This window comes from Furipterus horrens, unplaced genomic scaffold, assembly GCF_987537825.1.
Source record: "Furipterus horrens unplaced genomic scaffold, mFurHor1.1.pri manual_scaffold_5, whole genome shotgun sequence".
NCBI lineage: Eukaryota > Metazoa > Chordata > Mammalia > Chiroptera > Furipteridae > Furipterus > Furipterus horrens.
In genome coordinates, this window is record NW_028327175.1 from 187774049 (window position 1) to 187801106 (window position 27058).

Genomic DNA, 27058 nt, shown 5'->3' on the forward strand with positions numbered 1-27058 from the left:
ATTCCAGTCAATCAATATCCTTACCAATATAGTAGAATCCTGCTTAAGGAAAACTTATCATAAATCAGATAAAATTAAGTTTATTCATTTTACAAAAATGATTATTTGATTAGCAAAATAATTTCTGAATAGTGATAAATAACAAGCCTGGGAATACATTTAAAATATTTATTTTTAATCCAAGTTTTCAGGAAAAGTAATTTAGAGTGAGCCATACATGCATTAAATAACAAAAATATAAACATATAAATGTCAAAAATCATAGTATTTTAATCCATTGTCCTCATTTTACAAAGTAAGGAAACTATGGAACAAAATGTTTTACTTACTTGCCCAGTATCATACGAGTGGTTAAAAAGGCTGTTGTGAACAAAACCAATTGCAGAACATTTTCTGTATTTTTCTTTATTCATATTGAGACCACACCTCTACATTTACCTACGAAGAAAAAAATTATAGTCAGTGCTTAAACTGAGGACTATTATTAAAAATAAAATGTTAAGTTATAATGTAGTCTCTCAAATTCTTCATGTGTGGACACTAATAGTTTAAATAGAAGACTCACACGCATTTCAAGTTAATCTGCTTGTGAGTTTAACTTTGCTGACCTTTGAATTGCCACTGAAATAACATAATACACTATTATTTTCTAAAATTATTTTAGATATTATATATTTTTGTTTTTTCTATAAACAATATTGTGATTTTTATAACATGAATACAGATTAACCTCTGTCAATAATATATTTTCTAATACTGATATTGAAATCCCAGGTATGCTTATAAATATTAGTAGGGTTTGATTCCTACTAATCATATAAATGCTCCCAATCACATAAATGAGTTTTATTTTATTATTCTTTTCACATTCTTGTATTAAATACTAAATAACCTCCCTCTATATTGTTTTCATTTAGTTGCAACGATTGAACATTAAATATTACCAGAAAATACTAATCAAAGCACATGACTTTATTTTTGCCAAGGACCCCAATGTTTGAAGTTAGCAGGGCTCTTTAAAACTAGTGCTTTAGCATTTCATTGACTCACACTAAATCGGTCCCTTGATTACCCAGTTAATTCTAACCTTGACCTCCCACACAGCTATACTGCTTTACTCAGTCCAAAACCACCCCCCCCCCCTGCTCCCACCGTTTCTGCTTCTTATGAAGCAATAGCGAGGAGGAAAAACCAAACCCACTCCTTTAAGAAAGATTCCGCCTCCTCTCTTATAAGCAAGCGCCTCATGCTAATTGTGGAGTCTCTCTCTACTAAGTCACACACTTTACTACTCAGCATTGGGTGAAGCTGCTGCTGCTGCCGCTGCTGCCGCTGCCACCACCACCACGGGTCTGAGGCTGCAGCGGGTTTCTGTGCAGCATTGCAGAATCCACACCTAGAAGACAGACACATCTACTGCCCTGGACACAAGAAAGCCTTGGATCCTCAGCGGGTAAGCAGATCTTTTATCCATTTTGCACCGAAACTGTGGGAAAGGGAATACAGTAATCATGGAAAAGATTGCTCATCAGACATGCTTAAAATGGGTTGTGCTAATTTGCCTTCCTTTGATGGGGTGGGGGGTTTAGATTTGTGACTGGCAAATGCCCTGTATAGTGGAGACTATTGTCTGATATGTGCCCTTAACATACTTTTTTTTTTTTTTTTGGCTATTCATATAAAGGCTAACCTTGATGCATGCAAAGCTTTTCATTTTTTGCCTTTAAATGCAAGGAATCATCCAGCCACTCCCAATATCTCTCTCAAATACTGCAGATATTTTTAAAATGCCAAATAAAAACGACAGGCTGAGCATTTGTAAAGTATTTTCTCCCCAAAACCAGGAAGCCGTCCCCCACGATCCCATAGGGGTACTTAAAAATCATAAGGCATGGTTAGATTTTGAGCAGACGGGAGATGGTGGTAGACTAAAATTTCTATAGCCTTAGTCCAGTGAGGAGATAAAACCAGGATAAATTAAGCACAGTTTGTGTCAAAGACTCATTTTCCACACTTCATATGTGGGAAAAGGAAACTACATTTTAATTAGCACATTTTTAGGGAAGAGGGAGGGGATGAAGATGAGGGGGATGGCGTCAAGTATTTGAGGGGGAAGAGTCTGCAGAGGAGGAAGGAAATGAAATAGACTGGGGCCAGTGCCTTGGAAACGGAGAGACCTAGGGTGGGGAATGAAGTTTGTTGTGTGTGTTAGGGTGGGGTTGACCCAAGGGACCGTGAATAACCAGAATGGCGCTTGGAGGGGTGTGCTTGGGAGTGGATTCGTGCCGGTGGAGGACGTGTGCAGAAGGGATGTGCAAGTCGTGGGTGGCAGAGAAAGGTGTGCGTTGCTGGGAGGTCTATTTGGAGAATAGATTGGGGTGAGAACCGTGTCTGGGAAGCGGGGGTGGGCGGCCCAGTGTCACCTGTGGATGGATCCACCTCCCTGCGATTGCGTGCTGCAAAGTTTCCCAGGCCCTGGATTCATTTCGAAGGCTGGCGGCGCCTTGACTTTTCGCCTCCTTGAGGTCAGTTCTCATCAAGTGACAAGGCCAGGAGCCAAAGTGGGGGTGAAGACCCTCGACAGGTCCAAGTGTAGCAGGATTGAGAGCCTCTGCCCTGCCCCTCTGGGGAGGTAAGGGGGAGGAGACACTGGCAACTGTGCTTGGAAGAAAAATCCAGGCGCCTCCAATGGGGGGCGTGCGGAGCTTGAACTTCTGCAGTGACCTAACCCTGAAGACCCAGCAACCAGTGTGGACAGCAGAGGCAGACTCCGAAGGAGGCGGCTCAGCCTCCAGGATTGGGGGTCTCGCTCAGGTTAGGGCGGGCGACAATTCCGAGGCTCCCCTCCTCCCCTCGTAGTCGGGTTTCCGTCGGGGTCGTTTTTCCCTCTGACCCTCAGGGGACACCGCGGATCGGAGCTCCATAGCCAATGGAAGAGGTATCAGGCGGCCGCCTAGCGCCATGCCCTCGCGGAGGCCCCGGGGGCTGCGGTTTCACTGACATGGTGCCAGAGAGCGTAGAGGGGGCCGCAAGGGGCGGGGCCAGAGCTCTAGAGGAGCGCGAGGGGCCGAGAGGGGCGGAGCCTTGAGAAGGCGGAGCCAGGGACATCCTGTGATCCCGAGGGGCGGGGCCAATACGCGCAGCAGCCGAAGGGGCGGGACGAGGGGCTCTCGGGGGCTGCGAGAGGCGGGCCTATAGGAGGCGGAGCCAGGGCCGCTTGGGGGCCTAGGGGCGGGGTCGTGGACGCTCTAGGGGCGCTAGGCCAGTCCCGCCAGAGCGCGCTCCGCCAGTCCGTAACGGTCGCCAGGACGAGGGGCGGGAGGGAAAGGAGTGGAGTTTAAATTATATTTTTAAAAACAGAGAAAGAGGGCGCGAGGCTTCGGCTACTCAGGTGTCTCGGCTTCCTGCTACACAGGGCTGACGCCCAAGCCCCTCCCTCATCACGCCCCCTCCCCTTCTGCCCTCCCCTCCGGAGTCCGGCGGCGCTTAAGAAGCGGCGGCAGCGGATCAGGCGGCGGCTGCAGCACCCGCGGCCGCGGAGAAAGAGGGAGGGAAGCACAAAGCCAGCTGAGCGCTGCGAGGTAATCCTGAGTGGAGAGAAGGCGCTGTGGTTCAGCCCCTCCTCCCGGCGGGGACGGCGGTCGCCTGCGCGTGCTGCGGTGCGGGGACCCTCTTGGGGGTCGCGCGTGGGTAGAGAGCTTGGTGTCTCGGGGCCGAGGGGACTTCCTATTGGCCGCCCCTGCGGCCTCAGGTGACCCCCTCTCCCTTCCAGGGGCGGGAATGGGAGCTTCAGGCTGGCCCGAGGGTAGTGGATCTGCGCGGAGGGTCCCTGGGAGCCGCCGGGTGGGCCGAACCCTCTCGGGCGTCCTCTGGTTTCCCCGGGAGGGCGGGGAATTCTAAAAATCCAGAGCTAGCTGAAGCTTCGGTGACCCCGGTATCCTAAACGCTGAAGGTGCGCTCCAGGAGGTTGGGAGGTTCCCGCGCTAGGAAAAGATGCAGGTAATGGAGGGAGTGTTGGTTTGCTTTGCTTTTCTAAGTTAAAAAAACTTTTTGTTACAAGTTGAAAGTGTTCAACCACCTTCTCTTGTAATCCGCGTCCCCATCCCCCCAACGTACAGACACATTACCACTACCACCACCATCCCTAGAAACGTACACACGTTCTTTAGGTTGAGCTTCCTACCCAGGGTGACAAGCAGAGTTGGCAGCAGGTCCAGTTTGCTGGTGTTTGGGGCACGTCCAGCTTCTTTGGAGGTATGCTATTATAGCTGAGGCAAGACCATAGAGACAGGTAGAATAAGCCAGGTCTCTACTAAAATGCCGAGAATGGCCTCAGGTGAACTTTTTTGTTGCAAAGATTTAATTGCAGCTAGGTGCCCGTTTAAAATGGGAGCGTAAGGAAAACCACTAATTTCTTTGGCACATGTGCTGTTGCAGTTGACTTGCTGGAGTGGTATGGAGAGAAATGGAATTTTAATTCAACCAAGAGACTTTTACATGGCGATTATATACTCGTTTGATGAAGGAGTTGATAAGATTCTGGGGATTGGGACCAGCTACATAAATGTGTGTGCACGATTACGTTAAGTTATACATTTTAGAACAGTATGAAATGGTTGCTTTTCTTGGAATGAGAATCGAATGCTTCAGCATCATCACCACCAGTACATCGAGGTTATTGTTAAAAGAGAATAAGAGTACAGTGTAATTTGTCATTTGAAAATTAAGATGCCTAACCTAATTTATTAATTAGGTATGAAATAGACACATTTATAGGGTTGAGTTACTTTTGGAGCATATACTTAGTTTTTATATCTAAGTCTCGACTGCATTGTACTTGCATTATAAGTCATTTTCCTTTGCCTAAATTAAGCACATTAACTTGCAGAGGGAGGACCAGAAGAAAAAGCCACTTTTGCTACATTTAACTTTTCATCTTTCTAAAGAAGTCAGTCTAACTCTTAATATTGGCCTGCTGGTAGTAGTCGCTTTTGAAGAAAAAAAAGTGGTATGTCTGTTTTGGATGTTAAACACAATTTAATACTCCTTGAGTTAGTCAGTTACGATGCATTCAGTATTTTGTAGCTTTTTACACATGTGATATCAGGAAATGTTTGGTAAACATTTGACATGTGACATAGGTGATCATACATCTGAGAAATATTTTGCATGATAGAAGGATTATATTTTCAGAATATAAATTTTACATTCTGAAAAAGAACAAGAAAACTATATTGTACACTTTACTATTTCTTACTCCTTTTTTCAATAATACTACATGGGAACAAATGTGAATTCTGCTCAATGATCTTTAAAGTATGGATTTGGTCTTTGTAAAACCAAAATGTCTTTTGAAACTAGGAGACATGCACTAGCCCACCTCCTACACACCATCCTAAAACCTAAATACAGGGTGGGGCTCAACATCTGAGGTCAGAAGTCTTCCTGAAATGGGCCTATCTTGTGTGTTTTTCTCACACCTAAGCCTATACACGGTGTTAGCTGTTTAGTGTCACCTGTCTCAAAGCAGTTTATTAGCAGTACTGGGCAGCACTTATGCATGACATCAGGGTATAAGAAGCATTTCTGTTGAGGGAAGAAATCACATAAAAGCATAGAAACCCAACTCTGAACAAACTGAGTTTGTAGAATGTTGTCGAACAATAATATAAGAACCTTAGCTCAACCCAGTTGTTATATGTAAAGTGTTTAGAATATATATTCACCCTGGCTGGTTTGGCTCAGTGGATTGAGCGTCGCCCTGCGAGCTAAGTGTCGCTGGTTCGATCTTCCAGTCAGGGCACATCAGAGAAGGAAAACTCTGACTCCAAAAAACCTCCGCTGCCTAGCGGCATACCTCTTCAGGGGAAAGGCTAAGGGAGTAAACCCTGACAGAAAATCTGGAGCCGGAGTCCCTAAGGCGGTTTGACGTTGTAGTCAACACCGGCAACTCCTGCGGCGCACCTGAAGCCAAGCTGTATTGACTCCGTCTTTCCCTTGGACCCTTCAGCTGCGAAGAGAGGGGGGGGTCTGCTGCATGGGCAACAGCAGACCCTCCATATCACCCTGCCCAGGCTCTGTACCTTCAGCTTCACTGGAGAGGACACTCCAGCGTCATCACAAGATGTCGATTCAACACAGGAGGAGACAGATACCGTGTCACTCCCGAGTCGGACTGCACAGCCATTCTCAGCGGTGCAGATAGACTCTTAAGAAGCTACACCATCGTCTCTCGAGACGGACGGCTGCCGAACGAACGAACGAACGAACTTAGAATATATTCTGGTGCTAAGTGCTTTGTGTGTGTATCATCATCAGTATATAAAATGACCCTTTTTTGAAGGTGGTTATATATCATACTACCCACCAAGTGAAGGTTCAGCAAATATCTAACAGTTAATATTTATTTGCTCTGTCTCTGTGTCAGACACAGTTTTATATAATTTGATTTACTTAATCCTCATGACAACTCACTGACTAAACAGAGGGGCAGAAAGGTTAAGTATTTTACCCAAGGTGTATAGATACCAGGTGGCATGGGCTGGTTCTAAACCCAGGGTCTGGCTCAAAAGTAAGCCCATGTAACTATTGGGCCCTTAAAGTCCATTACACCCTTGGTAATTGTTGCGAATCATTGCTATTTCACAGTATCCCCAAGACTGCAGGTGTGCATGTGTCTGGTTTAGCCACACCCTCCTATATTAATACCACCAACAGGTTGTGTTTAAATCTGAAGGGTGGTGATGAATCTGCATTAAGTAGAATCACCTTTTGACTTTGGAAGAGGATTCTCACACAACAAGTGTTTAGCTAGGATGGTAGAACTTGGGCTAGAGTATGTTATCTTTTTAATTACTAATGATATTAAAGTTTTTTTCTTTTTTAAGCTTGCCAGGTGTATAAGGCTCCAACTGTCCCAGTGGGCACTAATGCACATGCTAGAGATTCAGGTTCTGCACTAAATCACTGGGCCTGATCTTCTGATTACCAAAATCATATTTACCTGATTTGTTCTAAATTCCACCATAGCTGCCGTCTAAAATTAGCCTTAAGTGAAAAGATATCATTTGTGGCTCATCCCTGGTCACTCACAGTCCTCAAGGAACTGTGTGTTGCTGCTTCACTTGTGTAGTTGATCGGTCAAGCAAATTAATTATAACCTCAGTTAGGAGCCATTTAAAATAATGTTTGCAATTACTATTGTAGGGAGCTGATAAATCATTTGCTGACAATTTAGTGAGGTGTAATGAAAGGAAAACTGTTTAAAAACAAGCATACATTGAATTTAAAAAGCTCAAGCTATTTTTAAGGCACTGGTTACTAACTAATCTGCTTATCACATTAGATAAACTAATTTTGGGGGTACAATTAACATTCAGTATTATTTCCAATTTCTTTGGAAACATTAGATTGGTGCAGTTTGAATAGTAAAAAATTTAATGTCTAATCCAGAGTACTATTCTTCCTTTTAAACATAGACACCCTGTTTGAAATTAATTGAGCCGTCATAGGCTGTGTCATGTCATCAAGATTCAAAATGAGAGCCCTAATACTTTATTTCATGGCTTCTATGTTAATGCTTTATCATTTGATCTTGGGTTCCATGCCAGAGTATTTATAGATAAAATTGTTATGAAGTCTTTCAGGTTCTTCCAGAGACTCTTGGCCAAAAGCCAGGACAGTCTCAAATTTTTACTGTAATGGGTTGTATGTATTAAGAATCCTTTCTAAATCATATAGGTTAGAAGTCTTTCATTGACTATGGCTTGAAAGAAGAAAAATCTGCTCTCCCTTATGTATAATAATTAGATGAATTTAATTATTTATTCTTTCCAGCAATAGCTAGTTATGGACACATAGGTATATAACCATACTCTTCCTTTCAGGTAAAGTTAAAAATTATTCACCTGGCAGTCATGCAATATTTGAGTACCAACAGTATGCATAGAACAAGAACTATAACTAAAAATTAACCAAATTGTTGGAGGAAGAAAAGTCCATGGGAATTGTTTATTTATTTCATGTGTATTTTAATAATATTGATTTTTTAAAAATATCTGGACAAGATTCAAATTCAAAATGTTCAAAGTTATTTGCACAGTTGAAAACATTTGAATGTTAAGAAAATACTGTGTAACTTACCCTAAAGCCTTAGATGATAGTGTCGATGAGAGTCAGAGTCTCTTGTTTCCTTAAACTATTTCTGGTTGGGTATCTTTGAAAAGCTGCATTAAACCCTGGCTGGTGTGGCTCAGTGGATTGAGCCCTGGCCTGTGGATCGAAAGGTCTAGTTTGATTCCCAGTCAGGGCACATGCCTTGGTTGCGGGCCAGGTCCCCAGTTGGGGGTGTGAGAGAGGCAGCAGATCACTGTTTCTCTCCCTCTTTCTCCCTCCTTTCCCCTCTCTCTAAAAATAAAACAATAAACAAAATCTTTTTTTAAAAAAAAGCTGCATTAATAATCTCTTTGAGATTTGTAGGACATTACTTACTAAACTGAAGGAGCAATTTAATGAAGAGTATCTTAGAAACCTTAAAGAATGAATGTGGCTGTCAATATCTGATCACCAAAAGGTATAAATTGGATGGAACCAATCTTTGGTGTTGAAAGGCTTACCATTCTAATAAGTTTTCTCCTTAGGAAGATAGTACAGACCAGTTTTTAACTATGTGAAAGCTGTACTGTTATTATAAAAGATGTATAGGCTTTGACATGTAGTTATATCTTTATAATGAATTTAGATTTAAATTGAGCTTTTACCTGATGTCAGTCTGATCTGAATCACCACCATATACTTTACATTTACTTCATTTTGTAATTGACTTTTGTTCAAGCTTAATTGTAAATGATAAAATTCCCTGATATAAGATGGACTTTGAAACCTGTATGTTTCATAGTGCCTGAAACTGGGCCTGAGGATATTGGTATACATATATAGGTAGTCTATTAACTAGCATTTAAGATTGCTACCTCCTAAAGGCTACAGTTTGAACCTCAGGCTATGAAATTCACTTTTTCTGCAGCAGGCATACGTGGTTTCCACAGGATAAAAATTTTTACAGCCAGCCAGGGGGAAAAACTTAAGTTTCTTTTTTAAAAACTTAAAGGTAATAACGGCATCTCAAGAAGTATACTGTATATATTAATAAAACAATTAAAAATGTTTTAATGCTCAGCAGGTCAGCATTAAGGCAAGCAATGGATTAAGCAAGATGAAAACCTAACTCTTAAGTAACATACATGAAATTAATCTTTTTAGTAACTCCCACACACCCCTTTAAACTTATAAGTTTTTACTCTCCCGCCTCTCACCTAGGAAGTACCCACCTCCTTGGGTGGAAGAGAGGAAGGACGGTGCAGGCGTGAGTTTTAAGCTCGCGTTAGTCAGCTCCCATGGCTGCTGTTGGTTGCCTGCTAGGGGAGCTGGAATTCCAACGATGTAGAAAGCAATCAGGCTGGAGAAATGCTGAGTTTTTTCAGTATCTTGGGGACTCGATGTATGCCTTTAATTTGTCATCATCAGCAGTGTTTCTGTGAAGTTCCTCCACAATGGCTCAGCTCATCCTTTGCAAGGGCAGCATTTCCTTTTTCCTTTTCCATACAATATTCTCATCCTGTCATTTTTTTGATCTTCTGGAATGACTAAAAGCTGGAGCAAAAAGATGGGTTTACTCAGCATCCTTGTGGAGGAAGGTAATTAGGTTTACTTAGTATGTCTAAATAATATATTTTGTGATCAAGGCCTCCCCAGAGACTCTTTAAGTACATTCTACTTTTAATCCTTCAGAAATTAGAACCAGCAACTGTTAACTGCATTATCACTTTTAATCTCATTTGTCTTATTAATATATAAGAAAAAAGTTCTGTAAAGTCACCCTTCTAATATCTGAGGAATGACTGGGGAAGGTTGATGGTCAGAGCTCATGTGGGTTTGTGAATGGGCTTAAGTGCATTAAGAGTGAGAGGTGAAAAGGGGAAAGAGATTGGCAGTGAAGTTAATGTATTGGTCTTATTTCTTATCCCCACTTGTAACGTGTTGTAGTTATTGTTTTGTTTTTCAACTTTAAAACGATTTTCCTCTTAATGTCCTCCTATGACTCTTATTGCCAGGACTGAGTTTTATCTCTCCTAGAGAAAGGTGGAATTTTTAAGGTGATTGCTATCATATTGCTGAAAAGTTTGACTTCTGAAAGGAATTTCCTTCCATCTCATTCCACAACTGTCAGCTTTTAAAATTTTAATAAAAGATGTCAAACAGAAATATGAAACCTTACTCATCATGCAATAGTTGTGATCCATTATGTATTAAAGTAAAAGACATATTATTAATGAATTGGAAATCCATACTGCTTTACACACTTTTATTGGCAAAACTATATCTACAATGATTTTTATTAGGATTTTTAATTCTTTTTAAGTGGTTATCAAAAGTTATTTGCAACCAAAAAGATACTGAAAGTACTTTTAGTAAATGTTGATAATGACAAAAATCATAGTTCTCTAAACATTGTGTTATTGTTAAATATCCTAATGAAATATTCGATAGATAGGCAAGGACCACTGAAAGGCTGTCACCTCTATAGTAAAATGTAATAGGGAATGAACATTTTATGCCTGAATAAGAACAGTGTATCTGCGTAAAGTAGTGAAGGCTCTGAGAAGCTGATTACTTCGTAATCACTTAAGTTAGGTGATTTTATGTTGTGTTTGATGTTTTATAATCTGTACTTTCCTAGGCTCTTGAAAAGTGTGTGGTTGGACCATGTGCTTTTGATGAATGTGTTTCTGGAGGGATTGTGTCTATCAGTTAAGTACTTTGAAGAGAGAATTCCTGCTTTGTATCACACCTGAATGTCGAAGAATATGTGTCTTTGAGCTTGTTTACTTTGGGCTCAAAGGGAAGAGTGCCATCTACTGAATGGCCTATATCAAGTTGAGCAGCCCCAAGTTTTTCTTAGGGAGCTCTCATCTCGCTTTGAGAAACCAGGCTCAGCTTCATTAAAGGATTTGACACAATCTTAGTACCAAGTGGAATTGCTGCTTGCCTAATTATAATTATGCTTCCCAGCAGGAGGCCTAGATACATGTTGAAGAACTAATTCTCCACTTGTTGAAATGCATGGGAAAGGAGAAATGAAGTTCAGACTTTGTATTTAAAAACAGCATAGTGATGGTGAACTCATTATCAAATTAAAAGTGGTAAAGAAAACTTTTAATGAGGCATGCATCATTCGTAGTTCTGGTTATTGATGGCTTATGCAGACCATAGTGATGATGACGTTTAAAATTTGTTTGGGCTTAAACTAATCAAACAGATCATTTGCTTAAGGGTTTAAGAGTCTTGACTATTTTTGTTCTCTTGGCTTTTTACTTTCCCTCAGTTTTTAAGGCAGCGATTCCTACTTGAGTGAATTCATTTTCACAAAGTGGATTTTGTTGTTTTTGGTTTACTCAAGTGGCCATCTTGTTTTTTCTTTCTTTTTTCGGTCAAGTTTTTCCAGATGTCCAGAGAATGCCTGTGGCAGTAACTGTGGATAGAAATGGAGGTGGTAGCATCAGTATAGGTCAGTGATTTAGGACACCTGGGTTTAGCCCTATCAGAGCCAGATAAGAAATTTCACAGCTTGAATTGAAAGGAAGCTTTGAAATTGGTATGATAAGAAGAATGTCTTTGTTGTTATATCTATTTCATATAATTACTTAATAAATCAGTAACTATTTTTCTCATCCCTTAAAACCTGTCAAGGATAATGTTAAGCATTGGACGTAAATTATCTGAAGTAACTTGCCCAGGATCATACAGTTAATAAGTGGCAGAGCCAAGATTTGAACCCAGAGCCAGTTTCTTTTAAACACTATGCTTTACTGATAATTCATTTCAGATAGTTCTTACTGGTGACTGCAGAAAAGACTTAAACCAAGATTAGAATAGTTCTGCCTCTGCTGGAAAACATGGATGGTTTTTGCTTGTTTGTTTCTTTAAGAGGGTAGTAAAATGGGTAAATAGGATTGGGATTTCACTAGAATCAGAAATTGTATGTGAGATGGACCTTCAAATATTTGCTAATTGGTTTTGTCTATAATGTTGATTTCTTTATTCCTTTTGATATATTATTTATTAATTTAAACCACAAGGAAAGTTTATTACTGAAACATTGAAATGAGTTGTTTCACATTGCTTAAAATATGGTATTTCATGGGAGGGGGTTTGAGATACTGAAGGGTCTTATGCTGGGTTTGGAGCGGCTTGGGGGTTTGTTAGTTGTCTTTCTATGCTTTGCTTGCTTCTAAATATTGTTAGGTAGCAATACTTTTTGATATGGCAGTAATATCCCATGTCCACAGCACAATAAAATGCAACCATGTACCAGGGTGAGGTCCCGGGGGAACCTCAACTTCTTGTGCACACCAAATATGATCTGTAGGCAGAATGAGTGTCATACCTCACATAAGTTCTAATACTTTCGAATGCATGTACCCTCTCAATTAAGAGATATTTATTTAGTACCTGACGACTATTTGAGTGGTTTTGTTTTTGTTTTTAAAACATTTCAACATTAAAAGCCATCCTTATTTGAAAGGTTGGGAAACTACTGGTTTTGTATAACCAAAGCTTCTAAAATTGCAGTTCATGATGGTTGTGCTGTGTACTTTTTAAACACAATCACTTTTTTAGGATTTCTGACTCTTCCCCTTCATATGTAAGAGAATTAATGCTTTTCCTTCCAGAAAACTCCCATAGAAATATCAGTTATATATATAACTCCTTGGGATTCTGACTTGACTTTCAACTCAAACATAGAAAAGGTTAGCTACATCTAGATGACAGTACCAAAGATTTGCTTGACAGTGTGTGATGTATACTAAATGACAGGTACAGATAACAAATGTCACAGGTCATCTGGTCAAGAAAAGAGCACCATAAATGGAGTGGTCAGAAAAAGATTCTCAGGAAAGAGGAACAAGGGCGAGCCTTGAAAGACAGGGTAGGATTTCACTAGGTGCAGGCTCTGGAAACGATTTTGGCGAGAAATTACTGTCCATGAAAATTCTTTTTCTGTAGCATGATGGGAGATCATTTATAACAGTGGTTCACAATCTCTTTCCACTGTAAGTCACTCGAAGGCTAGAACATACTCCTACCAGTGACAGTGCCCTAGGAGGGCTGTTCGAATATTTCAGCAGATGGGTGTGGGTGGAGAGGGTGATGGCGGGGGTGAAGAACAACATACACATTTTAACAGTGTACCCTCTGACCCTCACATGAAAATGACGAGTTCACAGAAACATTCTTATACTAGTAATAATGCTTAGAAAGGTGGTGTTTGAAAAAAGACTTCAGAAATTCTCATTCCTACCACTGGACAAGGATAGTCTCCTTTTGGGAAGAAGTTTACATTTTTAAGAAATCTAAATTTGTCCATCATTTACTTTGTTTGCTGAATGCTAAAGTATAGTTCTGTTGAGGCTCTGTTATAACTTTTAAATCTAATGTGTGGATAGACAGAGTTGTTGATATTATAAGGTATAATCATTTCTATTTAATTTTTACATATCACACTGTCTGGTTTTGGTATTTAGACCATTTGTTCCAAAGCGTCTGAATACTCTTAGACTGGCTAATGTTTATCACTTACTATTGACAATACTCAGTGTAACTATTCAAGATATTTTGGAGCAAATCACTTCATTTTTTTTTTTTTTAACTTTAGTTTTTTTCTATGTAAATTTATGAGGAAGTGGGATAGATAATCTTAACATTTATTTCCACCGCAGTTTGAAGATGCTGTGATTGTACCTCCAAGGAAGGTGAACTCAACAATTAGTGATTTTAGTTGGAAGGTGGCCAAGAAATTTGTGACTATACTGTGTAGTGCTTCTGGGAGTGGGTCTGAAAGAAGGTCAAGGCCATGAAAGTCCTTGCCTCTATGTAGATGTGGCAGTTGAGAAAAGGACATTAGTTATAACTCTAGAAACTTGTCAACTCCCTGAGTTTTATTTCAGTTCTTCAGAAGCTAAGCGTTTTTGGCATTGGACAATGGGCAGATCCTTTTCAAAAACAATGAAATAAGCAAGGATAGCAGTTTTTCCTAAAGCAAACTGTAGAAACATTGTGGCTTGTTTTTCTGAAATGGTGCTTTCCATTTTCATCTTAAGTTTATGTTTAGTATATTAGTTCCTCATAAATATTTTTCTGACCTCTTGCTTAGATCTTTTCTTTTCTGAGCAACTTTGTGTCCTTTCATTTCTTCACTTATTCATTCAACTAATATTTATTGAGCACTTATTATGGACCAGGCCCTGTTCTAAGTGCTCAGAGTTCAGTAGTAAGCACAATAGACAAGCCCTCCTGCCCTAATGGAGTTTATATGCTTGGAGGTAAATACAAGCAAACAAGTAAAGTATATGGTGTGTGGGTGTAAATGTTACAGAGCACTGTAGAACAGGGAAAGAAGATAAAGAGAGTGTTTGGAGGTAATGGCGAATTTAAATCGAGTGGCAAGGTGAAGTTCTCACTTGAGAAAGTGACATGTGAGCAAAGACTTGAGAATGTATATGATATCCAGGAGAAGATTATGGTGACAGGAACAAACAACAAGCCCAAAGGCCCTGAGGCTGAAGTGTACCTGGCTTGGGTGAAAGAGAATGACGAATGGTATTGAGGAAGCCACTGGATGACTTTGAACAGAAGTGGGACATGATAAGACATAGGTTTTAAAACAATTCTTTTGGCTGTTTTGATACTACGCCATACTGATGCATTAATTTTGTTGCAAGACAGTGTATCTGGTAGAGATGGTGAGATTGATTGAATTCTAGGTTTCTTTGTTTTTTTTAAGTGTCTCTTTTCCTTTTTTAAGATTTTATTTATTTATTTTTAGAGAGAAGGGAAGGGAGGAAGAAAGAGAGGGAGAGAAACATCAGTGTGTGGTTGCCTCTCATATGCCCCCAGCTAGGGACCTGGCCCACAACCCAGGCATGTGCCCTGACTGAGAATTGAATCTGTGACCCTTTGGTTTACAGGCCAGTGCTCAATCCACTGAGCCGGCGAATTCTAGGTATTTTTTAATTATAGAGCCAACAGGATTTACTAGCTGGGGTATGAGGGTACATGTGAGAGAAAGAAGTCAAACTTGACACCAAGGTTTGGAGTCTAGGCAAAAGTTTCAGGAGGAACAAATTTGGGGTGTGGGAGAGAAAAGGAGTTCAGTTTGAGGCATATTAAGTTTAAAATGTCTACTAGACATCTATTTGGGAGATTTTGAGGAGGAAGTTGCTGTGAGTAGAGATCAGTGCATAGTTATTGGCTGACTATATAAACTTGAGGGTATCTTTTTTTTTTTCTCTTTCATTTTTAAATATTTTCATATTTAATACCTTCGGTGGCTAGAATAAACTTCAGTGTAATAAGAGTTTGATGTATTGCTTTACATCTTCATGTTTTGAAGGCATTTATTCTATCTTGTAAAGCCTTGAATTTATTTTAACTTCTGAGGACACTTCCCAAAGGAAATCTTTTTCTCTCTGGATAGAAAAATTTGCTTTCAGTCAAAATGTGAAAATAAAAATAGTATTGTTAGTGCCCTTTAAAAATGTGCGTGAATGTAAAACAGAAGAGTTTGGTTGTTCTTCAAAAAGTTAATGTGATTTAATGGTTAAAAATAGTAACGTAAGTTATCATTATGATCCAGCAATTCTACCCCTAGGTATACTCAAGTGAACACATGTTCACACAAAAAACTTGTATACCAATGTTGATAGCAGCATTATTCATAATAACCAAGAAAATGGAAACAGCCTAAATGTCTACCAACTGATTAATGGATAAATAAATGTGCTATATCCATGCAGTGGAATATTACTCAATCATAAAAAAGGAGTGAAGTATGGGTATATTTTATAACGTGGATGAACCTTGAAAGCATTATACTAAGTGAAAGAAGCCAGATGCAAGAGGCCAATATTGTATGGTTCCATTTATATGAAATGTAGAGAACAGGCCTATCCAAAGACACTGAAAGCAGATTAGTGGTTGCCAGGGGCTGGGGAAATAGGGAGTGACTGCTTAATGTGGACTAGATTTTCCTTTGGCATGATGAAAAAGTTGTAGAACTTGGACAATTTCAAAGTGAATTTTATCTAATTTTTTTTAAGATACCAAGAAAAAAGTGCTATGTGTGCATTCATGTATACAAGAACAACTAAAACAACTTATTTGAAGCTTATTTCTAAAATAGCACTGCTTTTGCATTAGAAAGTTGAGGAAGCAAGAATTGTTGCACTAAAACTGGTTTGGCTTGATTTGCTTAAAGAGGCAGAGTTAAGGTACTTTGATCATTCAGGAAGAAATCAGTAGACAGTTTGTGATTTACCCTTGGCCAGTCATGGTTGAGTCTAAATTTTTTTTTAATTACCCAATTTTATGGAATTGACCTAGATAAGCAAAAGAAAGATTTATGATCGTCATTTCCATAGGTTGCAGAGAGTAGTAACTCGTTTATAAGGTCTTAAGTCAATAAAGATGGTTTAATTTTTTTCTCCATATCTATAATTTTAAAATATGCATAACTCAATTCCTAATAATTTTTATTGAGCCTAAGATGATATTTACCTCTTTACAAACATCATTACCTGTTAAAGAGTTGCTTATTGAAGAAGTATGTTGAGGAATTGTCTTTAACTTTCTTGTGCCACTTACCCTAGTGTTATTTTTAAATTAAGATATAATTCATATACCATAAAATTCACCCCCCTGACTTTATTGTGAATATATTGATGATATTTATATAGTCCTTTATTGAATGAAGACATCTAGAGACTAGCGATTCATATTATTTGAACAGTTTGATATGTTTTCAGCGTTTTAAGAGAAGCATATGTGAACCGGACAAGAACTGTAGTAGGGAAGAGAGAAGCAACTGATACCAGCAGCAGCCAGCCTGGGAGTTATGCTATAGCAGTGAGTTAAAGGAAGTGCAGGTGGGCACAGAGAAAGGGAATATTTATCTCACTAGGGAGGCACATTTCATTTTAGTTGGTCTCTAGAGGAGCTCTCAAATGTTGAAGAGGAAGGTGAATTACAGACCAAGATAATAGAATATGCAAAGGCATGTAGGTCTGTGGGATGGATGTGGCTGGAGAAAGAACAGGAAAAGTAAGGTTAAAAGAACCAGATCATAATGGTGCTGGGTGCTATTTTAAGAAGTTTAGATTTTATTCTCTGGCACTTATTTTAGTTGATGAGAGGCATAATCAGATATGTGTGAGATTTGGTGTTGTGAAGAACGTTGTGATAGAGTGTTGACAAAGAAACAAGAGGTATTTAGAGATAAGCAAATGAACAAAGGCAATGGCTTTGAGATTAGAAAGGGAAGAATGAGATATTTTGGTAGCATTTATATATTTTGCCAAACAATGCAGGGTTGAAGGAACATTAGATCATGGGATAGAAATTTAAATGTTGCATTTTACTCCGTTTTTTGTATTATCTAGTTTCATTCGTTTTATTTTAAAAAACTTTTCTATGAATGGAATTATGTTATATGCATTCTTTTGTGTCTTACTGTCCCCCTTACTATGATTTTTTTTCTTTGTTTTTATTGTTGACACTATTACAGATGTCTCCATTTTCACCCCTTCCGCCTGCCTCCACCAGCCCCCATCACCCCCTCCTTCCCTCTGGCCATCACCGCACTGTTGTCTGTGTCTGTGAGTTATGCATATATGTTCTAGTCTGTGTCCAATACTGTGATTTGTGACAAAGGAAAGATACACCTGTAGTACTAGAAATTAGATAGATTCAGCAAGTCTTGAGTGTATCTTTTCCTTACAATACATAAAAGACTTTAGAAACTTGACCATTTCTTAATTTTCTCTTATTTTTATTGCTTGTCAGCTATTACTCAATTGTCTAATCTTTGGATTTGTTTTCATTTGTGCATTTGGAAATGGTTGGATAGTCATCATTTTGGCTAAAGAATAGCCTTTTTGTTTCCAAGTGAAACTGCCTCTCTGTGCTGTGCTTTTGTGTTTCATTTTAAACTTTTGCGTGATGGAATTAAAAAAAAAAAAAAAGAATTGAAGGCGTTGAGCATTGCAATGTCAAATATTGCATGTTGTCATTACAGGAAGTTATTAGCCATCTTAAAGATTCCCCTTAATGACTTTTAGTGGTTCTTCTTGGAACTTCAAAAATAAACATGTGATAAGTGTATATTGATATAAGGAACAATTAGAAATGTCAACAGTAGCACATGCAAAATCATTTGTTTTAGCTGTGTAAGTTTAGTGGAGAATCCAACCCAGTAAGACTTTTTGCTTATTTGCATGATAAAACAACTGGCTCATAGCTTATTTACAGGCATGATGGTCATTTTTGCTTGTTTGTAGCTTCCTTTAATAGGACATATAACAAAGAGGGTGTTGTACTAGGACATAGTGATGGAATAAATGGGTAGAAGAAAGTACCAGATTTAAACTTGTTTTTTGTGTTTAGAAATTTTAAGCATTAAATAATGTTCAAAATAACTTATTTATTTAAAAGTAACTTAATAAAATTAAAACTACTTTATGGACATAAAATACAATTAAAGGGTTTAAAATCAGAAATGTAAAGAGTACTCTGATTTTATTAACTTGGTTTCTAAGGTTAACTTACTATTTGAGTCACATTTTTATAAAATCAATTTTTTTTTAAATATTTGAAATTAATTGTTGAGTATGAAATATAAGGAGTTGGAACAAAATCCAAAAGGCACAAAAAAGAGTATATAATGAAAAGTAAACTGTCACCCCAGCTTTCTTCTTTTCTTGTATATTATTTTAGAGATATTTTCCATTGTTTATTTTTAAATTCCTGAATCAAGACTTGAGCCTGCCTACACCTGCATAAGAAATGTAGCTTTAGGCCCAGAACAGCGTGGGGAAATACTCTCCCCTGTTCTTGTAAGTATGGTTTCCAGATCCATTTTGTCTTTTTGTTAAGGAATGTGTTTTCCTAGCTTCCCCTCCACTTAAGGCAGAGATCTAGAAAGTGGGATGTGTACTTGTGATTGCCTTTTGCTCATATCTTACCCAATGCAATGACAAATAACGTCTATGAAATGATGCATGCTAACAAAGCAAATTCCAGCTGAGAAGGGCTCCCACAGAAAAACATCTAGTAGGGGGGCAAAGAAGCAGTCAGGAAGGGGCGGCCTTTTCCATCTTTGTGTATCTGCACTGTTACGCCAACTAGAACTGGACCTCTTCTAAAACGTTACTTTTAATTTTTTAGTACTTGGCATTATTTTGACTCTGCCTTTTGCCACCCACCATATCATAAGATTTTCTCCCAAGCTATGGGATTACCTGATTCTAAACTTGCTGTTACCGAACCTGGTTTCTTATCTTTTATTTAATGATATTTAATTGAATATACCATATTTTTAGCACTATAAGACTCACCTGACCATAAGATGCACCTAGGTTTAGAGGAGGAAAACAAGAAAAAAAAAAATTCTGAACCAAATGCTGTACTAAAACATTTAATAAAATATAACAGAATAATATTTCAACCATGTAAAGTGAACAGCAGTCAGCAGTATTAAGAACCATCATCACTGTCATTCACAAATGAGGAGAGACTTTAAGGTTCAAGTACTCTTCTAGTTTTCTGGGAACCCCAAGAACTCATCATCGCTGGTGTCAGAGTCTATGAAGCTCAGTTGCTCACAATCACTGCGATCACTTTCTTCGCTATCTTCATATATGATCCTCTCTTCAGTTCCATCTAAGGCATTCCTAATGCCACATTTTTTGAATGACCATACAATGGTTTCATCCTTCGCTGAGTGCCATGATGTTTTCACCCGTTCACAAACTTGAGTGATAGTGGGCCTCTTCATTCGTCCGGTAGGCGTCAGATCATGACTACCAGCAGCTGTCCATTTGTTCCACTCTTCTCACATAAAGGCTGTAAATGGTTTGTAGATGGAAACGTTGAGAAGTTGTAACTGGCTGCCTCCTTTTATGTATGATGGACCTGGCCTGGTTGAATGAAGTGACATGTTTTAGACTCACAACTGTGGTTCCCGACTCCCAGTCCAATGCTTTTTGACTTTACCACATTGCCAGCCAACTTAACCCTTTCAGGCAATTCTGGAGTGTGGGTGTTCTCCAGGATCCCATTTGACCTTCCCTAGAGCAGGGTTTAGACAAAATAAGAAACCTCAATCTTTTAGGGATTTGGAGATTCTTTTCAAGAAGTAGTTGGTACCTATCCTTGTTTTTGTTTCTTTAACTTTTTCATTGAATTCAGGAAAGTATTGTGAAAGTTATTTAAAAAGTCTGGAATGTCATGAACTTTCTTGTTTTCTTGACAAAAAGCTATGTTGATCTTCTGTGTATTCCAGTTTTTGCATGTTCTTCACTGATGCAAGTCATGTACCTGGTAAATGTTTCTGACATGTTTAGGAACAATGTCGAAAATTTAAACTAGATGTATTTGGCTGTCTTGACATTTTCTTTTGGAAAAGAACGTATTTAAATGAGAAACAGTTTCACCCTCCAATGAAAAGAAAGTTTTAGGTCATTTGTTTCAGTAAAATAGATTATAGAACTTAAGACCCCAATTTACTATTATTTCCAAGTAAGTGGGCCATTACATATGGCACAGTCAAGGAAAAAATCGGTCATATTAGAAATGTTAGTCTTACTCTAATTTTGTGGAGAAACACTTATCAAATAGATTTGAGCCATCAAGACTGCATTTTATCTATGTCGCATCATACAAAGGACTTTGAATGGAATCTACTAGATTTGCTTTTATTTTTTTAATGTTTGGCTGTGGCATTTGGTTCATGGCTATGGCATTTGGTTCATGACAACAGTTTTAGAAGGAAATTTTTAAGATAGCCTGTTTTTTGTTTGTTTTTGTTTTGTTTTTTTCAAAATAAGGTCCTCTATAATACATCCTTCTGAGGAACGAAGAGATTCACTTTTATGGTAGGGGTCTAAATGAAATATAATTGCTTTTGATGTTACTATGAGTATAAAAGATGTCTTTTGACCTATTTGTAAATCAGTTTTAATAGGAATAGGTCCAAGGTCAAGGTATTTACTGGAGAACTTTGAATTCAGCATTTTATTAAGTTGATATAAACTGCTTGGGGACTAGCTGTGTTTCATGGTGACAGCATTTGTATTTAAAATCTTATAGTTCAATGTTATGAAAACCACATAATATTTCTTTTAATTATTGATATTTTTAAAAGCTTCTACTAGTGCTTTTTTCTGAGATTTTTGTTTATAGAAAATAAAATATCGATTTAATAGAAACTTTGATTGCCTGAAATTCCTTGGGTCCTCTAATGAGAGGAGAACCAAATGATTAAAAATACAAATAGATTTTAGGGATGTATTGGAAGCAGTATCTTCTAGATGCATCTTAAAGTCAGTGCACATTGATGCCAGTATCTTCCTAGTCTACTGTACTTTACTTAGAATCAGTATTCAGAATGAAGATTCTACTATTTTTTTAAATTTATTTTTCAATTATAGTTGATATACCAATATTATGCTAGTTTCAGGTGTACCACATAGTGATCACCCCAATAAGACTGTAATATCTTGCAGAAGTCTTAAGCAGTAAAAGGGGAGAGGGAAGTTGGAATGATGGCTTTTAAAAGTTTGGGGGGGCATGGAAGAGAAGGCTACATTTATTTGACTTATTACTATAAGAATTGACATTTATTTACTATTTATGATCAGAATAATTATATGTGTCTCCCCAAAGTGTTTTTCTTTTTGACCACCCACTAAATTTTCTTTTAAGAGGTTTAATCTTAAAAGAAGGCTTGGGCCTTCTCTTCAGGGATGACTTTTGTACAGGGGACGGCTTTGGAACAAAATACCTGCATAGTTTGAAGTCTCATAGGAAGGCCCTAGACAGCTACTGGCCCCTCCCCCAAAATGCATATGTAATTTTAAATTTTCTAGTAACCACATTTTTTAAAGGTGTGAAATTAATTTTAATTGTATATTTAACACAATTTTAAAATATCCTTTTTAAAAATATTTTAAATTTTTATTTATTTATTTTTATAGCAAGGAGACGGGAAGGAGAGAGGGAGAGAAAGATCGATGTGTAAGAGAAACATTGGTCTCCTCTCACACACCCCCAACTGGGGACCCGACCAGCAACCCAGGCATGTGCCCTGACCAGGAATCGAACTGGTGACCTTTTGGATCGCAGGTTGGCACTCAGTCCACTGAGCCGCACCAGCCAGGGCTAAAATATCTTTCAACATGTCATCAATATAAATGAAATATTGATGAAATATTGATTCATTGAAATATTGAGTCAATGAAAAATTAATGAGATATTTTGCTTTTTTCTACATGGCAAGTCTTTGAAATCCTGTGTGTGTTTTACACTGTAGCATATACCAGTTTGGACTAGCCACATTTCAAGTACTCAGTAGTCACATGTGACTAGTGGCTGCCAAACTGGACAGCATAGCCTCAGAACATCTTTCTCTTTTATCCCACATCAGTGTTGAGGAGTCTTCTAGAACTTTATCTTGCCTTCTCTACTATATTCTTCTATAATTTAATGGAAAATGAAACACTGTACAGAAAAAAGCAAACATTAAACTATTCTTAGTCATGATAGTTTTAACCATTTTTATTTTTTGCCTTTCTAATCTGATAATCAAAATGAAGAAATGAAATTTTGAAGAAATGAAAGTGTTATTGAATGAGAAATTTAGAGGGCAAGTTCAGCTGGCTGTGCTAAAGTGAGGAGAGGTAGGGCAGAAAAGGAAGAGCCAGCACTGGGTAGTCCAGATAGGACAGGCTTTACTATGAGACAGATGTGACTTAGAACCCTGTTGGCCTTGAGCAAGTCACTTTACTTTTCTGAGCCTTTTTACTTTGTTGGTATGTAGAGCTTGGATAAAACCACCTATCTCTTACATCGTTGTGAAGATTAAATAAAATTACATATGTAAAGTATGACCTATGTATTTGGTACTTAGGAGGTGCTCAGAAAATTTATATTAAATTAATAAATGCCCCTGGCTGGTGTGACTCAGTGGATTGAGCATCGGCCTGTGAAGCAGAAGGTCACCAGTTCGATTCCCAGTCAGGGCACATTCCTGGGTTGCAGACCAGGTCCCCAGTTTGGTGTGTGCGAGAGGCAACCAATCAATGTTTCTCCCTCACTCTAAAAAATAAATAAAATCTTTAAAAAATAAATTAATTAATGATTATTGCTTACTTATGTCCCTTACTCCCAAATCCCTGCTAATAATGAAGAAAGAGGAAGGAGGCATGCCTGAAATGTATGTTGAAATATATTAGAGAAACTTAACCCATGGACTGTATTGACTAGGATTCGATGTTTATCTAGAAAAAACTAGTCCGTAGGCATTGTGGTTAATTGAAGTTTTAATTCAGGACCATTCTCTGAAAGGTTCAGAAAGTGATGATGTGAAATAGTTCATAGTCTACACTGGAAAAATTCATTTCTCACTACTTAAACAATGTTATCTCAGTATGCTTTTTCCATTAATCAGTAAAAATAACATCTGAAAATGTTACTAAGTTTGTTTCAATTAAGAGAAGAAACTCAATTATTAAAGATACTTCTTTTTATCTTTCTTCTCCTAGATAGGGTACAAATGCATTATTTTTCATTTCCTTAAGTTTTATCAAAAGGGTTATTGAAATTTGGAATTTAAATATGTTTTACATCTATTTTTGGAAGGCTAGCCTACCCATTAATAGTATAGTAATGATTATAAACTTGTATAGTAGTTGGAACTAAGGAAAACTTTTCTAAATGGAAGAAAAACTGCCATTTGTGACTAAACTTACGTTATAGTGCAAGCGACCTGTCGTTATGGTTCAGGCATTAACATCAATTTGTAGTTTTAAATAAAATGACATTAGCTGTATGGCATGTTCTGAATCTATTTAGGATGACAGAATATGGAAAATAATACAATTATTAATAATAATACAAGAGTGGACTCTCTTTTGTGTACTCACAACTGTAAACATACTTTTGCCCCACCATGTATATTTTTTATGTTTGTACATTTTGAGAAATTTACTTGTTTGAAAAGCTGAGACATCATTGAAATGTGGGAAAGCATGAAGAGCTCTGCACAGATGAGTAGATTAGATATGAGCCTTTCCAAACTGTATAGTCACCCAGTGTGCAGGCCGTATCTATGGTAATGTTCTTGGAAATTGGTCACATTTGAAAATCTAGTTCTTTGCCAACAGCATCTGGTTACACTTTACATTACATACTTTGAAAGTACTTTTTGAATTGCAAAAAAGCAAACCATATGACTTTTCTTACCTGACTGAAAATTGTTTACAATTATAGTTGAACTTTGACAAACTTAACAGAAGGCATAATTGTCCAAGTGCGTGGATTATTGCAACACCTCAGAGATAAAACATTCTTATGCTTATCAGCTTTTAAAAATTGTCCAGACTTTTATATTATTCTAGTGACCCCTTACAAAGGTCTTATTTGTTAAGCATTTTTTCAGGTTTGTGGAATTTTGAAGGCACTGACCTAATTGGAATACACTGTCAATGGGCAAACAAAACTGGTGTTGATTGATCTGATTGGCATTCCTGTACCAATTTCTTATAGCTCCTAACAGCTGTGTATCTGTTTGTCATAGGTGACTGTGAGCTTTTGACAAACAGGTGTCCTGTGATTATAGTATTCTAGGGCTTGGCAACCTTGAAGATTTGGGACATGATCTTAAGTGGCATGGGTCTAGGCTAACCTGCCAACAAGGTAAATATGTCTTTGGTTTTCTTAAGATTCCCTTCTCAACACTCCCTTTTTAGCTTTCCTTTGCTCCCCCCACCCCTCGACTCCACAGGTGGCTAACCTGTCTCTGATAATCCCTGTTGAAATGTTAGGTGATGAGTTTACTGCTTTTCAAGAGGTATTTACACTATAAAAATGAGATCTTTAAATAACAAGGCTTTTAAGGTCTCTAGTAAGATTATGGAAAAACAAGAATTAGGGTAGACTCTCTGGACTTGCTCCAGGTTTGGTGCCAGAATTGTAGAGCTCCACTGCTCAGTATGGTGGCCACTAGCTCTTGTGTGGCTATTGGCCACTTAAACTGTAACTGAGATATGCTAAGTGTAAAATACATTCTAAATTTCTAAGACTTAGTATGAGGAAAAAGAATGTAAAGTAACTCATAGTTTTATATTTATTACAGGTTGTAATGATGGTATTTTGGGTTAAATAAGATACATTAAAATTAACTTCACCTGTGTTTTTACTTTTTTAATGTGGCTACTGGAAAATCTGAAAGCATATGTGGCTCATGTTATTTTTCTGTTGGACAATTTTGCTATAAAAACAAGAGAATTTATGTTGTGGCCTTACCTGGTGGGAGCTTGCGGAGGTTCACAGAAATGCTCCCTGAGGATGCCTTAGGTACAGTTACTCCAGCTGACTTGGCTGGGCCCCTTTGTACTACAGGGCTGTTTTGAGGGTTATTGCTATAAGCAGCCACTACATCTCTTCCTTCTGTAACTCTCCCAATTCACGAGATACTAAAAAAATACTCCAGTCTCACCTCTAATGGTTGCTAATTTATATACAGCTTCTTGAAGACAGGTGATTTAAAAAGTTAAATTTATAGCTACTATTAATTGGGCACCTGCCATGGATCAGATACTGTGCCAGGTACTTTATATAAAATATTGAATCTTCACATCAGTTCTGCAAGATTGATATTATAAGATAAAGAAAGAGATTCGGGTATTATTGTGACTTTGCACAATCAGGATCGCAACCCAAGTCTGCCTGGTGCTAGAGCCATTGTTCTTTCTGCTATATTATGCTCTCCTTGTGTTTTCCATTAACTGTGTGTCATTTAACTTGAAGCAAAGTGCTGTATGAAAAGGGGTCTTTTGCCATACGCTGTTGACCAATCCTTGAGTTGTTTTCCTTTGTCTTGGTGAATAATTTTAGTGCCCTTCCCTTCAGGCCACCCTCCTCCCCTGTCTGGTACCTAGTGAGTGGTCCAGACATTATTGAAGAGACTTTTTGACAGTCTGTTGAGCAGGATAGATTGTCTAAAAGCCTCTTGTTAAACAACATCTCTCCCACTTTGAAAATCAGTCAAGGTATGTTTCAGATGCCTTCAGGGAGAGGTGCAAGAAGAATCTCCTTCACTAAATGCCAGGAATATAAAATCTTAGACTTCAGAGATTGGCCATAAAAGGAAAGGGCTTTTTAGACAGAGGGTTGAAGTAAAAATAATGGGATAGAATAAGCATATTGAGCTGGATAAGTCTTATATAATCCTTGGTCATCTCTTAATGGCTGTGTCCTTGACATTGTTGCATTAAGAATGAGAGCGAAGGGAAATAGTCCATGTGTTGGCATGCTAGTCTTTAAATTAGATGTAATGATAACTCATGAGTGCTCTGGAAGGCCGGATACTGCATTTACACGCTGCTACCTTCACTTAGGCTCTGTAAAGATAGGAGAGAAAAGGAAGAACAAAGAGGTTCAGAGAGTAAAACTAGACTGGAGGTGGATTGCGGGGAGGCTTGCGTAAATCAAACTACGGAACCCTTTACATCTGTATATTACATTATAAATGTAATACTAAAAGCTATGTAAACTGTAAAATACTATTATTTAAGAAAAGAAACTATAATGCACTAGAAAGAAAATAAAATTTCTAACTATGTGGTCTGGATTCAATTTTCCCAGCTCCATTACCTTAACTGGGTAACCTTAGGAAATTGCAGACTCTGAGATTATAATTGTCTTTCTATGTGTCTGGCTTTTTTGTTTTTTTCATGATTTAATAAGACTGTGATGCATTTTAAAACTTTGTATGTGTTCTTGTGCTGTATACATGTTGTTACTGTTTTTATACCATTAATTATTTGCTCTTCACCTGAAGTATTGCCTACATGAAACTTCATTGAGAGGAGAAAATGCATCCCTAAGAACACCCACATTATGATTAAGGGAAGTGAGAGTTAAATGGCCAACTTAAATGGAGCTAATT

General features: G+C 38.1%; 1 protein-coding gene across 3 annotated transcripts in view; it reads left to right on the top strand.

The window, feature by feature from the left end:
- Positions 1-1283: 1283 nt before the first annotated feature.
- Positions 1284-27058, top strand: part of ADD3 (adducin 3) — a 121604-nt gene continuing 95829 nt past the window's right edge. Inside the window, exon 1 of one of the 3 annotated variants that reach the window (XM_090278563.1) lies at positions 1284-1453. The gene's annotated coding sequence lies outside the window, so the exon portion shown is untranslated. Of the gene's footprint in view, positions 1454-3305; positions 3582-27058 lie in introns of those variants that run through there. The other 2 variants (XM_090278561.1, XM_090278567.1) reach the window with 2 other exon arrangements.